The sequence below is a fragment of the Symphalangus syndactylus genome, chromosome 7, assembly GCF_028878055.3.
Source record: "Symphalangus syndactylus isolate Jambi chromosome 7, NHGRI_mSymSyn1-v2.1_pri, whole genome shotgun sequence".
Lineage (NCBI taxonomy): Eukaryota > Metazoa > Chordata > Mammalia > Primates > Hylobatidae > Symphalangus > Symphalangus syndactylus.
In genome coordinates, this window is record NC_072429.2 from 46,345,523 (window position 1) to 46,360,946 (window position 15,424).

Consider the following 15,424-nt stretch of genomic DNA (forward strand, 5'->3'; position numbering starts at 1 on the left):
GATCGCACCACTGCACTCTCCAGCCTGGGTGACAGAGCGAGACTCTGTCTCGAAAAAAACAAAGAATTAAAGAAAGAAGTACTTCCCTTGTTCATGACCTTAGAGGGAAAGCTTTCAATTTCTCACCAGTGAGTATGCTGTTACATTTGTTGTTGTTGTTGTTGTTGTTGTTTAAGACAGAGTTTCGCTGTTGTTGCCCACCCAGGCTGGAGTACAATGGTTTGATCTCAGCTCACTGCAACCTCTGCTTCCCGGGTTCAAGCAATTCTCCTGCCTCAGCCTCCCAAGCAGCTGGGATTACAGGCATGCGCCACCACGTCCAGCTAATTTTGTATTTTTAGTAGAGATGGGGTTTCTCCATGTTGGTCAGGCTGGTCTTGAACTCCTGACCTCAGGTGATACGCCCGCCTCAACCTCCCAAAGTGCTGGGATTACAGGCATGAGCTACCGTGCCCGGCCGCATTTGTTGTTTAAGATGAGATATGGCCGAGTGCAATGGCTCACGCCTGTAATCCCAGCACTTCAGGAGGCTGAGGCAGGCGGATCACAAGGTCAGGAGATCCAGAACATCCTGGCCAAAACGGTGAAACCCCGTCTCTACTGAAAATACAAAAAAATTAGCCGGGCGTGGTGGCAGGCGCCTGTAGTCCCAGCTACTCAGGAGGTTGAGGCAGGAGAATGGCATGAACTGGAAAGGTGGATGTTGCAGTGAGCCGAGACCGCACCACTGCACTCCAGCCTGGGTGACAGAGTGAGACTTCTTCTCAAAACAACAACAACAACAACAACAACAACAACAAGAAACGATGAGAGATGAGCCTGGTGCAGTGGCTCATGCCTGTAATCCCTGTGCTTTGGGAGACTGAGACAGGAGGATTGCTTAAGGCCAGGGGTTTGACATTACAATGAGCAATGAGCTATGATTGCACTACTGTGCTCCAGCTGGGCACATCTGTATTTAAAAAAAAGTAATAATGATAATAGAAATAGCATGATTGTATGAAGATAGAAACAGTAGACGGCAAATTTGGTGAGACAGGAGAAAAGGGAGTCCTGCTGGAGCTATGTTCTTGAGTAGATAAAAGGGACCGGTACCTAGTTCACAAGTGGAGGGATTGGCTTTAGTGTAAAAACCAAAACAGTCAATTTGTAGTCTCACTCTGCTGGAAGGCAAAGTTTCTGGGCAAAGATGCTGATGGGTAGATGTGGCTCACTGTTTAGAATTCAACTCAGATGTCACCCCATCTGAAAGGAGCTCCTCCTGCCACCTTTTTTTTTTTTTTTTTTTTAGTCAGAGTCTCACTGTGTTGCCAGGCTGGAGTACAGTGGCACAATCTCGGCTCGCTGCAACCTCTACCTCTCAGGTTCAAGCGATTTTCCTGCTTCAGCCTCCCGAGTAGCTGGAACTACAGGTGCATGCCACCACACTCAGCTAATTTTTGTATTTTTAGTAGAGACAGGGTTTCACCATGTTGGCCAGGCTGGTCTTGAACTCCTGACCTCATGATTGGCCCGCCTCAGCCTCCCACAGTGCTGGGATTACAGTGAGCCACTGTGCCCGGCCCCTTCCTGGCATCATTTATATCCTAGCATCATGCATGATTTTCTTCACAGCATTTATCTCTATCAGAAATTGTCTTCTTTATTTGTATCTTTTTTGGGTTGAAAGTTCCATGAGACCAGAGATTGTGTTGCTCTTGTTCAGTTTTGTATCTCCAGCCTCTAAAGCAATACCTGGCACATGGCAAGTGTTCAAATCTTCACTGATTTGATTGATTGAAGAGTGGGCTGAGGACTGGACCAAAAGGAAAGTGAGGAAACAGTGAATAGTATTTTACTTCACTAAAGTCAAGTAAAAATATTTGCTGAACTGAGTTTGAAGACCATAAACTATGTGTCATGGTTCCAGTCTCAAGGATTGTGATCTTTTCTTTTCAACTTTGTCCAGCAGTCTGGGGACAGGATTCATTCAACCAAGTTCGGAGGTCGGGGTACAGGGCATCCTCAGAGAGGCCCTAAGATTGGGCAAGTTGGCCAGGTGCGGTGGCTCACACCTGTAATCCCAGCACTTTGGGAGGCCGAGGCGGGTGGATCACGAGGTCGGGAGCTCGAGACCATCCTGGCTAACAGGGTGAAACCCCGTCTCTACTAACAATACAAAAAATGAGCCAGGTGCCATGGGGGGCGCCTATAGTCCCAGCTACTCGGGAGGCTGAGGCAGGAGAATGGCGTGAACCCGGGAGGCGGAGCTTGCAGTGAGCCAAGATAGCACCACTGCACTCCAGCCTGGGTGAAAGGGCAAGACTCCATCTCAAAAAAAAAAAAAGATTGGGCGAGTTGTGTTAATAAAGCAAGGCTGAATAATGTGCCTTAAACAGGGAAGGAAGTGAGGCAAGGAGGGGGAAATGGACTGAGAGATGCAAGGGCTCCACTTCTACATGGCACTTTGTGGTCGGATATTTATGCTGAAACAGTGGAATGTTATGGTTGTAGGACTTCCTTTTCTGATCCCAAATCAGTTTCCCTGTAAACTTCCTCTTTTGCTCCTGCTCTGTCATCTGGAACCAAACTGACATTAGTGTGTTTTTTTTGTTGTTGTTGTTCTACACTAAGTCAAGAGTTTTGCTCTCAAAAAAAACTTGTTCTTTCCCATCCAGTCTTCTTTTCTCCAACACAAACCCCACTTCTTCTAATGCTCAGAGCCTCTCATTTACCATATCATGGGAGGATCTTTATAAAACGTTTAAAATCACATGTAATGGAAGAAATTGAACACTGACTTGACACTTTTAGGCTATCTAAAAATTGCTTATTCTTTTTTACATATGATATTGTGTATGATAGGTCTGATCTTGTGGTTAAGTTTAAGAAAGAATGGTTGCACAGACATCACAAGGAAAGAAAACTACAGACCAATATGTCTTATGAGTATGGACACAAGAATCCTCAACAAAACACTAGCAAACCAAATCAAGCAACATATAAAAATAATTATGCACCATGACCAATTGGGATTTATGCCAGGAGTGCAACGATGGTTTTGACAGAGCAGGAGCACTGTCATCTTGGACAAACACCGCCACTTTAAGCTCCAGCTCTTTTTCTAACCGCATGCATTTCAAGGAAATCATTTCTGTTCTAACAACAAGCAGCCACAAAGCACAGACAGTAAAACACAGACAAGACAGCTCAGGCACAGAGGGAGGGGGGAAAATCTCTTGGGTAACCACCAAACTTCACACTCATACGATAGGCCCCAGTAAAACAGTGGGCCCTGATAAGCACATTTCTTTTCCTTTAGGTGCACTGAGATAGGGAAGCTGAAAGCAGAATGGGGGTGGCGGGAACGATGGGAAGTATGCCTGTAGCTGCAGGAAGATGTATGGGAACAGACGCAAAACTCTCCCTCCCAGATAAGCAAGACAAAGAGACACAGACACATTCTGAGCCTGTGATCAGCTCTCCTGCCCTGAACCCTTAAAAACTCTTAGTCTGTAAGACAGAGTGGCTCTGACCTAACTTGGTCAGAAGCCCCTCTCAGGTTTATTCTCCAAAATAAGCCTGTCTTTGTTGAGCTGCCTTTCGTGTTTCTTTCCTCTTTAATTCTTACAGGTTTAACATCTAAAAATTAATGTAATACATCAGAAGGATAGAATTAGAAATAAAAAACTATGTGATTATTTAAATAAATGCAGAAGAAGCATTTGACAAAATTCAACACCTCTCATGAAAAAACACTCAACAAAAGGAAGGGAACTTTCTTGCATGGTAAAGTATATCTGCCAAAAACAAATCAGTCTATATCATACTTAATAGTAAAAGACTGCTTTTGCCTTAAGATCAGCAGCAAAACAAGGATGTATATTCTCACCACCTCTATTCAACATTGTACTAGAGGTTCTTGCCATGAAAATTAGTAAAAGAAATAAATGGCATCCAGGTTGAAAAGTAGGAAGTAAGATGATGTCAATTCACAGATGATATAATCCCATATATTAAAAACTCCTAGTGATTCACTAAAATACATGAAAACTAATCAGCAAGTTCAGCAAGATTGCAAAATACAAAATCAATATACAAAAATCTATCATATGTCGATACATTTAGAATGCACATTCTGAAAATTAAATTAAGTAAACAATTCTGGGCAGGTGTGGTAGCTCATGCCTGTAATCCCAGCACTTTGGGTGGCTGAGGGGGGAGAAGTGCTTCAGCCCTGAAGTTCATGACCAGCCTAGGCAACATAAGGAGACCATTGTTCCTACTAAAACTTTCGTTTGTTTGTTTGAGACAGAGTCTTGCTCTGTCGCCAGGCTGGAGTGGAGTGGCATGATCTCAGCTCACTGCAACCTCCACCTTCCGGGTTCAAGCAATTCTCCTGCCTCAGCCTCCTGAGTAGCTGGGACTACAGGCACATGCTGCCACACCTGGCTTTTTATTTTATTTTATTTTTTTATTTTAGTAGAGATGGGGTTTCACCATGTTGCCCAGGCCGGTCTCAAACTCCTGAGCTCAGGCAATCCACCCACCTTGGCCTCCCAAAGTGCTAGGATTCTGGGCGCGAGCAACTGTGCCCAGACTGTTTCTACCAAAACTTAAAAAAGAGAATTAGCCAAGCATGGTGGCTTGCACCTGTAGTCCCAGTTACTTGGGAGGCTGAGGTGGGAGGCTCACTTGAGCCCTGGCGCTTGAGGTTGCAGTGACCTGTGATAGTACCACTGCATTCCGTCCTGGGTGACAGTGAGACCCTGTCTCAAAAGAAAAAAGAAAAAAATTCCACTTGCAACAGAAGCAAAAAGAATAAAATGTTTAGGAACAAATATAACAAAAGGAGAGAAGAGCAGACTTACACTCTTAAAACTACAAAATGTTGTTGAAAGGAATTAAAGAAGATCTAAGTAAATGGAATAATATCCCATGCTCATAGATCTTACAATTGTCAAGATGACAATTCTCCCCTAATTCACCTACAGAGTCAATGAAATTCTTTTTTTTTTTTTTTTGGTGTGTATGAGATATTTGATTATGATTAGAAATCATTTCCAGCACTTGCTTCTATGCCTGTTGCCCCATGCCCGAGGTAGGGGGCTTGGATCCAGGACAGGGTGTGGTCCTGCCTGGGGGTGGGTCCCAAACAGATGAACAGACTGGACCTCGCCTCCCTCCCAATGCCAGGGAGGCTGCTGAGGAGGACCACAAGTTCCATAATAAAATAAATATTTTATTATGCTCACAGGGGAGGGTGGCTCATTCCTCGTGGGCAGCTGCTTTCCTCATGGCAGCCAGGATGTTGCTCAGCTCCTCTTGCTTCCTGTTGGCACATATGTGTGTCCCCACCCTTTTCTTGATGAACTTGAGGGCTCAATTGTCCTTAGAAACCTCAAGCAACTCCATGGCATGCCGCTCATTTGGGGCAAAGCCATACCCCTTTCAGGCCAGGTCTGCACAAACTCAGTGTGCTTGGTGAGGTGCCCATGGCGGTGGCGAATGAGCCTGGGCTTTCTCCTTACCCCATCATTACCTGGGCCCTTGCTGAGACCCCAGTCATGGAGTGGCACAGAGCCGTGGCTGCTCCTTTTCAATCTCAATGAAAGTCTTATAAGAATCCTAGCCGTTTTCTTTATAGAAATTGACAAGCTAATTGTAAAGTTTATATAGAAGTTCAGTGGGTGCAGAATAGACAAAACAACCTTGTAAAAGAAGAGCAAAGTTGGAAGACTCACACTTCCTGATTTCAAAACATTATTGCAAAGTAACAGTAACTAAGACAGTATAGTAGTAGCATAAGGATAAGCAGAGAGATCAATGGAATAGAAGTGAGAGTTCAGAAATAAACCCACGTGTCTATGGGAAACTTATTTTGACAAGGTTGTCAAGAACATCCAATAAGGAAACACTAGTTTTAACTAATGGCAAAGGGACACCTGGATATCTATATGCAGATGCATGAAGTTGGACCCTTACCTCAAATCATATACAAGAATTAATTCCACATTAATTGATTACCTAAATGTAAGAGCCAAAACCATAAAGCTCTTAGGAGAAAACACAGAAACTAATCTTTGTGGCCTTTTTGGCTTATTTTATTTTGTTTTTATTTTTTTTGAGACAGAGTCTCACTCCATTGCCCAGGCTGGAGTACAGTGACGTGATCTTGGCTCACTGCAACCTCTGCCTCCCGGGTTCAAGTGATTCTCCTGCCTCAGCCTCCCAAGTAGCTGGGATTATAGGAATGCACCACCACATCTGGCTAATTTTTGTATTATTAGTAGAGACGGGGTTTCACCATGTGGCCAGGCTAGTCTGAACTCCTGACCTCAGGTGATCTACCCACCTTGGCCTCCCAAAGTGCTGGGATTACAGGCGTGAGCCACCATGCATGGCCGTTTTTCTTTTCTTTTTTCCTTTCCTTTTTTTTTTTGTGTGTGTGTGTGTGAGAGAGAGAGAGAGAGAGAGAGAGACAGAGTTTTGCTGTATGGCCAAGGCTGGAGTGCAGTGGCACGATGTTGGCTCACTGTAACCTCCACCTCCCAGGTTAAGCAATTCTCCTGCCTCAGCCTCCCAAGTAGCTGGGATTATAGGTGCGTGCCACCATGCCTGGCTAATTTTTTGTATTTTTGTAGAGATGGGGTTTGGCCATGTTGGCTAGGCTGGTCTCAAACTCCTGACCTCAAGTGATCCACCTGCCTCAGCCTGAAAGTGCTGGGATTACCGGTGTGAGCCACCATGCCCAGCCACACTTTAAAATGACTAATTATATGTAACATGAATTTCACCTCAATTAAGAAATTCAAAAAGAGGAAATGAAACTGTGAACAGTTACAAACTGCTCTAAGTACTATAAGTGGGATGTGTAGGGAGATATTGAGGCCTAGCAAATGCCTGGCTCCGACTGGACAGCAGTGAGGTCATCACAGAGGTGACACTGGAGCTGGGTTTTGAGGGATACATAGGAATTCGGGAGATTGCAAGTGCAGGAAGTGAGAGAAAAGAGGTTCTTTTTTAAAAAGGAAGAGAAGGAACCATGCAGAGGGAACAGAATAGGCAAAGCCTTGGAGGTGTGAGTAAGCAATTCTCAAACTGAGTGCTAGAAAAGTTGGAGACCTATTGTATATGGAGAACAGAAATAGTAGGAAAGGAAGGCAGAAGCCACATGATGAGGGGTTTGGCAGTCCATGTTGATGCCTTTGGACAAGGAATTAAGCAGGATTTATTTCTTGGGGGAACAGCATGGGCAACATCTTGTTGCCTAAATTAAACTTTCTATATGTTGACCATATTTTATTGTATTCACTTAAAAATATTCATGAATATACTGCTTAGCATGTGCCAAGCACTGTCCTAATGCTTATTATTAACTCACTTAATCTCATCAACAGTTATTCTCCAAGTCTAGACTCCATTGGAATCTCCTAGAAGTCTTAAAACACAGAAACCAGAGTTTCTGATTCAACAGGTATGGTGACGCCTGAAACTTGCCTTTTAATTCAATTATCAGGAGATGCTGAGACTGCTGGCACAGGGAATACACTTTGAGAAACACTGCTTTACGTCATCCCTATAAGGAAGGCAGCATTTTATTACCATAGTTCTGAGATTGTGTCACTGCACTCCAGCCTGGGTGACAGAACGAGACTCTGTCTCAAAAAAAGAAATGGAATAAAGCTGACATGAATGGGGTCAAAACAACGGTCTTAGAGCAGTACTCTGAGAAGTTGAGGTGGACCAAAGGGAGCCCCTGCTGTTGTCCCAACATGAAGGGCCCTGGACAAATATGATTTATCCAACCTTGTTTGGAGGAATTCAAGAAACCTTACCTTGAATCACCTGGGGCAATAGTCCCATAACCAAATCAGTACAAGGATTGATGACAAATGGATCAGGTTCCTTTGGTTCACTACCACCACCACCCCACACCCCCACAGCCATTGCAGACCCAAGGCCTTATGCACATCAGTGAGAAAAACTGTCAGGGTGGAAAAGGGACATTTCTAGGACTCCTTAACATAGGAGCCACATACACTGTAGTACCCTGCTAGTGAGCCCTCACTAAGACCACAATTAGAACAAAAGTGTATAGAAATCAAGGGTGGATGGGATTAAGGGATAAAAATAGAGCGTTTAGATGGGATTTATGTGAAGTGGTTGTAGCTCCTATACGTGGATGTTTTAAGAGAATGAATATTATGTCTTAATGGGGAACACTTTCCCTACCTAGTATTTATAAAATGAAAATCTGCTGGTGAAGTCCTAGTGGAAGCTTCAGTCAGGGATGCAAGGGTTGATGAAACTAAGGTGAAAAAAAGTTTGGATTAAAATTCGTATGTTTGAACAGTTTTTATGTGTGAATAGCATCTCTTTTCATTGAATGTAGTATGGGGATATTGCTTCTGACCCCAGAACATTTCCTTTCCCTAGTATTATAAACAGAAGGCACATAAATTCACCCTTTGGGGCCGGGCCCACTGGTTCACACCTGTAATCCCAGCACTTTGAGATGCCGAGGCAGGTGGATCATGAGGTCAGGAGCTTGAGACCAGGCTGGCCAAAATGATGAAACCTTGTCTCTACTAAAAATACAAAAATTAGCCAGGCACAGTGGTGGGCGCCTGTAACCCTGCTACTCATGAGGCTGAGGCAGGAGAATCACTTGAATCCGGGAGGCGAAGGTTGCAGTGAGCCAAGATCACACCACTGCACTCCAGCCTGGGTGACAGAGCAAGACTCCATCTCAAAAAAAAAAAAAAAAAAAATTCACCCTATGGGCAATATTAATTGGATGTGCTAAAATGGGAACAAATAAGATGGCCCAAATCACACAGATTATTAATTTCAAACAATATAAAATAGAAGCTGAAGTGCCAGTAGGGAAAATTCTCTGTACAATAGCCCTGTGTGAAGTATAGGCTGGAGCTTATGGCAAAAGTCTGTGAGTGCCACCCAGCAATAACTGCTGGGACTTTGGACCAGAGAATTCCCATTTGCAGGGAAATTACTTATTTGTTATCAGACATTAAGTAAAACTTCCACTATAAATGAAAGATACAAAATAATCTTAAACATAAAATACCCATAACATTTTGGATGATGTTGGAGAAACCATTCAATGGGGAGAGAAGTGCCCAGAAGAGCTCCATAACAAAATGGAAGTTGTTTGTGACAGAACATACTACTGGGGAAATGCCAGGAGATACCATATTTCCAAGCAGATAGACTTTTTCCCCTAGAATTGACTTTTGAACCACCTGAGGAACTGCCAGATTATTTTATTTTATTTTATTTTATTTTATTTTATTTATTTATTTTATTTTATTTTATTTTATTTTATTTTATTTTATTTTATTTTATTTTATTTGAGATGGAGCCTTGCTTTATCACCCAGGCTGGAGTGCAGTGTTGCGATCTCGGCTCACTGTAACCTCCGCCTCCCAGGTTCCAGTGATTCTCCTGCCTCAGCCTCCCGACTAGCTGGGATTACAGGTGTGCACCACCATGCCCAGCTAATTTTTGTATTTTTAGTAGAGATGGGGTTTCCCCATGTTGACCAGGTTTGTCTCAAACTCCTGACCTCAGGTGATCCGCCCTCTTCGGCCTCCCGAAGTGCTGGGATTATAGGCGTGAGCCACCGCACCCGGCTGGAGCTGTCAGATTCTATTGCTACCTGGAGAGTGTCCCATAAACAGCAAAGAGCTTCTTGGTTTATAATCGCAGTTCCAAGGTGAATGTGCAGCATCTTGTTTGGAAGGTTAAGAAGGTAAAAACAACTTACCTTATAGGCTATTGCATTCTGTTTGCCACTACATTTGGGTTTTTACTGATTCATGGGTGTTGGATACCGACCTGATCATATGGTCAGGCTGAAGAGCAATAGAAAACTACCCTCTTAAAGGGATCCCCTAAGAAAATCACTATGGAAATTTGAGGGATAGATTAAAGTAGGACATATTGATGCCCAATAGAAGAATCACTTTCCTGGATTGGAAGGTGATTGGCACCAGTGAGTGAATTTCCCAGTGTGCTCACTTGAGGTGGCCACCTGGGTCCATGAAATGAGCGGACCTAAGAATACTGTGGCAATGTAGAGATCTAGACATATTCCTCTTGCACCCTGTGAAGCATAAATTACCAACAAGAACTGTTTTATCTGCCAGCAAGAGAGACAGAGACTGCAGGTGGCCCTGGGGCACATTCTCCAGTTGGAAGGCCTCACACATAGCTGGTAGATAGATTACATTGAACCGATGCTGGCAGCCCTGGGGGACTACAAATGGGTTCTGACAAGAATAGACACTTACTTTGATTTTTTTGGTTTTTTGTTTTTGAGATGGAGTCTTGGTCTGTCACCCAGGCTGGAGTACAGTGGTGTGATCTCCACTCACTGCTACCTCCTTCTCCTGGGTTCAAGCAATTCTCCTGTCTCAGCCTCCCGAGTAACTGCGATTACAGTCGTCCGCCACCACACCTGACTAATTCTTTTGTAGTTTTAATAGACACTGGGTTTCACTATGTTGACTAGGCTGGTCTCAAAATTTAACCTCAGGTGATCTGTCTGCCTCGGCCTCCCAAAGTGCTGGGATTATGGGCGTGAGCCACTGCGCCCGGCCAGGAATAGACACTTACTTTGGACTGGGCTTTGCACACCTAGTGGTAGATACAAATGCTGAAAATACTATTAAATTATTGGAACAAAAGATACTGTACTAATTTGGACCACCAAGTTACATTTCTTCAAACCAAGAGTCACACTTTACAGCCCATGATGTCCAACAGTGGACAGAGATATCACATCAAACAGACATACCACGTTGCATTGTCATCCTCAGAGTAGCAGTTTAATAGGGAATTGGAATGAGCAATTGAAACATTCATTGTCTAAAATGAGGTGGGTGAGGGTGCAGTGGCTCATGCCTATAATCCCAGCACTTTGGGAGGATGAGGCGGGAGGATCACTTTAGCTCAAGAGTTCAAGGCTGCAGTGAGATATCATGCCACTGCACTCCAGCCTGGGCAACAAAACAAGACCCTGTCTTTAAAAAAAAAACTAATATTATAAGAAAATAAAATTTAAAAATCAAATAAAATGGGGGAAGGGATACAGTTATGAAGCACTTGTTTAAATGTTTTCACGCGGGTATGCTCACATGCACCATGAGGGGGCCATGGGAGAATCCCCGGTGGAGAGATTCCTCCATTTTTCTAGGAAAATCTAGGGAAGAGGGGTTGAGGGAGGGTGCTGGTATGACTATATGATTCTTGCCCACATCACCTCAACTTTCTTTTTTGCCGTCTGATGCAGAGGTTCCAGGACTAGAGATACATCTGCAGGTGCCAGAAGCATAGATAATTCCTAGGCAAGACATTGTAACTATACCTTTAAATCTTTATTTGAGCATTTCTAAGGACCCTATAGGTTAAGTTGTGCCCTCAACCCATCTGGCAAAATTTGAGTTGACAGTAAATGCTGCTGTATTGTCCAGTGGCTAAGATAGCCCATTAGTCCTGTGTCTATATAGCCCTAATCTATATAAATTGGAGTGGACTGAAGGGGAGGCACTTGTTAAACTACTATTGTTGCCAGCAATCTGGACTAGCACAGTGGCCTCTCCTAATGTCCCTTCCAAAGGTAGAAAAGTTTGGGTATAAATGAGAGAAGGAAGAATAATAGCTGAGGGTATGGAATGAATAACTCAGTTAGGGAAATCCAATATTATGCTAACACTTTGTTTTTTTTTGTTGTTTTTTTTTTTTTTGAGACGGAGTCTCGCTCTGTCACCCAGGCTGGAGTGCAGTGGCGCAATCTCGGCTCACTGCAAGCTCCGCCTCCTGGGTTCACGCCATTCTCCTGCCTCAGCCTCTCCGAGTAGCTGGGACTACAGGCGCCCGCCACCACGCCCGGCTAATTTTTTTGTATTTTTAGTAGAGACGGGGTTTCACTGTGGTCTCGATCTCCTGACCTTGTGATCCGCCCGCCTCGGCCTCCCAAAGTGCTGGGATTACAAGCGTGAGCCACCGCGCCCGGCCTGTATGCTAACACTTTGAAAGAGACCCAGAGCAAGGGATGATATGGTTATACCAGAGGTCTGAAAGGATGAAGCCATATTTTGCTGAGACCACACCTGCTTTTGGAATTTAACAAGATTGAATGGAAGCCTGCACACCTGGGTGGCCTTTCTGTGGGAGACATTTTGGTCATAGAATATGATAATGAACTGATTACTCTTATATTTCATATTACGTCTACCTCAATTTGATATAATACAGCCATTGTTGGCAAGATTATAATACTGTACTGAAACTGATAGCCAAATGTATTGCAAAATTGGATTTAAGACCTCCTATCCCTACCCCACACTGACTTCTCCAAATATTAGGCATATTCATGTTGGTACTATTGCTGTATCTATTATATAAATGCTACACCAAATGTGGATGATCAGACAGGTATGATCCTTTTGCTGAAAAGGCTAGGGGGTGGCCTGTGATATAATAAAGAATATGTCTGGTCTTCAACCCCAGTTCCTGGCACAGAGCTTCAAAAATCTTTAGAATTATAGGAGCCTGTTATGCTAATGAGTTGTGCAAGGCAGATTTACTCTGCACTGGTTACCAACTTATCTGAGGCTGATGAGACACAAACACCCTCACACAAATTACATGAAGTAGATTTATTACTTACAGAAAGACAGCAAAGGACAGCAGAAGCCTAGGATTCATGTTGAGCTGGTCTTCCAAGGCTCAGAAAAGTTACCCAGGTAGATGAAGCTTTGTCTGTACATATTCCACTTGTGCCACAGCTGAGGGATCCTGGATAGCAGCCCACCCTGGGCTTTATACCCCAAGGGTAACATGACATGCTGGGCTAAAGTGTTGAAGGACATCCTGTTTCTAGCGGGTACTGGAACAGAGCCCAGGCTCTTCCAGCCAGTCGCTCCTTATCACTGGATGTTGCATTCACAGAATATTCTAGTTATTTTTGAGAACTATAAGCAAAAAAGAGAGAACTGGGTCAGTTCAAGACCACCAGAATAACTGTTCTGCAAGGTGATTCTTGGCAGGGCCTCTAGATGACTACGAGATGGAGAAGGGCCATCCATGTGACTAGAGGGTTGGTATTCTTAGTCCCACCCCCTGACTTCAGGGAGGGGAGTGGGGCTGGAATTGAGTACAATCATGTGGCCAGTGATATACTCAGTTATGCCTGCATAATGAAACCTTCATGGAAACTCTGGACAATGAATTTCAGGGAGCTTTCCGATTAGTGAAGACACTGATATACCAGGAGGGTGTTGGACCCTGACTCCACAGGGGCAGAAGCTCCTGCACCTGAGACCTTTTCAAACCTTTCCCTTTATTCCTCTTCATATGACTATTCATTTGTATCCTTTATAATAAAAAGGTAATAGTGAGCAAGCACTTCTCTGAGTTCTGTGAGTCATTCAAGTGAATTACTGAATCTGTGGTGGGGTCATGGGAAATCCCTGAATTTGTAGCCAAGTCAGACAAATGTGTGAGTAGCCTGGTGACCCCACTTGCAGATGGCATTTGAATTAAGGGCAGTCTTGTTGGGGACCTTGTATTTTAACTCACAGGACCGGACACTAACTCCACGTAGTTAGTATCAGAGTTGAGTTGAATCATAGGACACTCAGCTGGTGTGAGAGAATTAGTGTCAGACACAGTAACTGTAGCACTTACGTGAGTTCTGCGAGCTGTTCTAGTGAATTGTCAAGCCTGAAGGAGTAGTGGAACACTAAAACCTGTAGACAGCTGGAGTGAGGAAGGCCTGGAGACCTCTTAACTTGAGACTGTTCTCAGAAGTGAGTGCAGTCTCACAGAGGACAATGCCCTTCATGGTGAAACTTGGCCGAACTCCAGGTGGTTGGTGACAGAACTCTATTATGAAACACTATCCACCGTAGAAAGGGAAGAAGTACTGAGACATGCTACAACGTAGATGAACACTGAAAATATAATGCTAAATGGAAAAAAACAGACACAAAAGGCCACACAGTATACAATTCTATTTATATGAAATGTCCAGAATTGGCTAATCTGTAAAGACAGAAAATAGATGAGTGGTTGCTTAGGGTTGGGGGGTACAGTGGGCTTGGGCTAGGGAGGTAATAGCTAAAGGGAACCAAATTTCCTTATGAAGTGATGGAAACGTTCTAAAATTAACTGTGGTATACTGAACTAGTTATGGATAAAATATTGGCTGAGATGTCTGAGGTTTACTTCAAAATAATCCGCTGGGGATGGGAGGAGAACAAAAGAAGTAAGACTGGCCAGAACTTGGTAATTTCTGAAGCTGGGTACCTGGAGGTTCATTATACTATTCTCTCCAGTGTTATACATGTTTGAAAGTTTTCATAAACGGAAAAAATGAAAGAACCTTATGCAGTGTTCTCTCACAAGAGAAGGGAATGTCACTTCCCTTAGTAGGTTACGAGGTCCAGATCCACCCCTCCCTAGCCCTCAGATGAGATTCATGAATTATTGAGGGGAAGCTGAGAGGCATAGAGGGCATGGACTGTGGAGAGGTGGTGAGCGCAGGGGCTGGTTTGGCCCAGGCAACTCAGCCTCCTTGAGGGGCCCTCATGGTCTCTCCCAACCCACATGCCATGCTAACCGTGGGGGTAGAAGTGGAGTCAGGGAGGGGTTCAGGTAACGAGCCCTCCACGTTTACACTCAGAGGGAGTGTAGTCCAGGAGAGCCTCTTGGAAGAGGGGGAGAGTTAGGCCAGCTTAGGTTGGAAAACTGAGGCAAAGTTTGAGGGCAGGACTCAGGAATCCCAGAGCCAGTTTTCCTCATGAGAGCTGATATGGAGTCTACCTTTCTCAGGCCCTGAGGACAGCTGTAGCCCCACACTCCTGGCGGGGCCCACAAACCTCCGTTTGCTTCATTTTGGGACTCTAGAGACTCAGGTGGATGGGCGTTGTGTGTGTTGGGGTGGGGGACGGGGGGAAGGGGAGTGGGGCGGGGGGTGCAGGGGAAGATGGGAATATCATGGCTGACCCCAGCCCCGCCCACAGGAACAAAGCTTTACCTTTGACAGAGTCCTGGGCCCTGATGCTGCTCAGGTAGGGAGGTCTAGGAGGGTGATGAGAGGAGGGTGGGAGCCCTCGGGCCCCTGGATCCTGGGGTGCCAGCTGCCTCTGGAGCTCCTTTGCTCAGGGCACCTGAGTCAGTGGATTGTGCCTGTGTGTCTCTGCAGGAGGCAGAGCAGGAGCTGCTGGCACGTGTCCAATCCACGCTGGGCTCTGTGGGCCGAGGGTACAGTGTGGCCCTGTTGCTCTGGAGGAGGGAAGCAAAGGCACCCCGACTTGTGCCTCAGGTGAGTCCCAGAGGAGCCACCAGGGCACAGGCCTCATGTAGCTCAGGGGTTACCTCCCCCGGAGACTTCTGAGAATCTTCCCTCCCCACA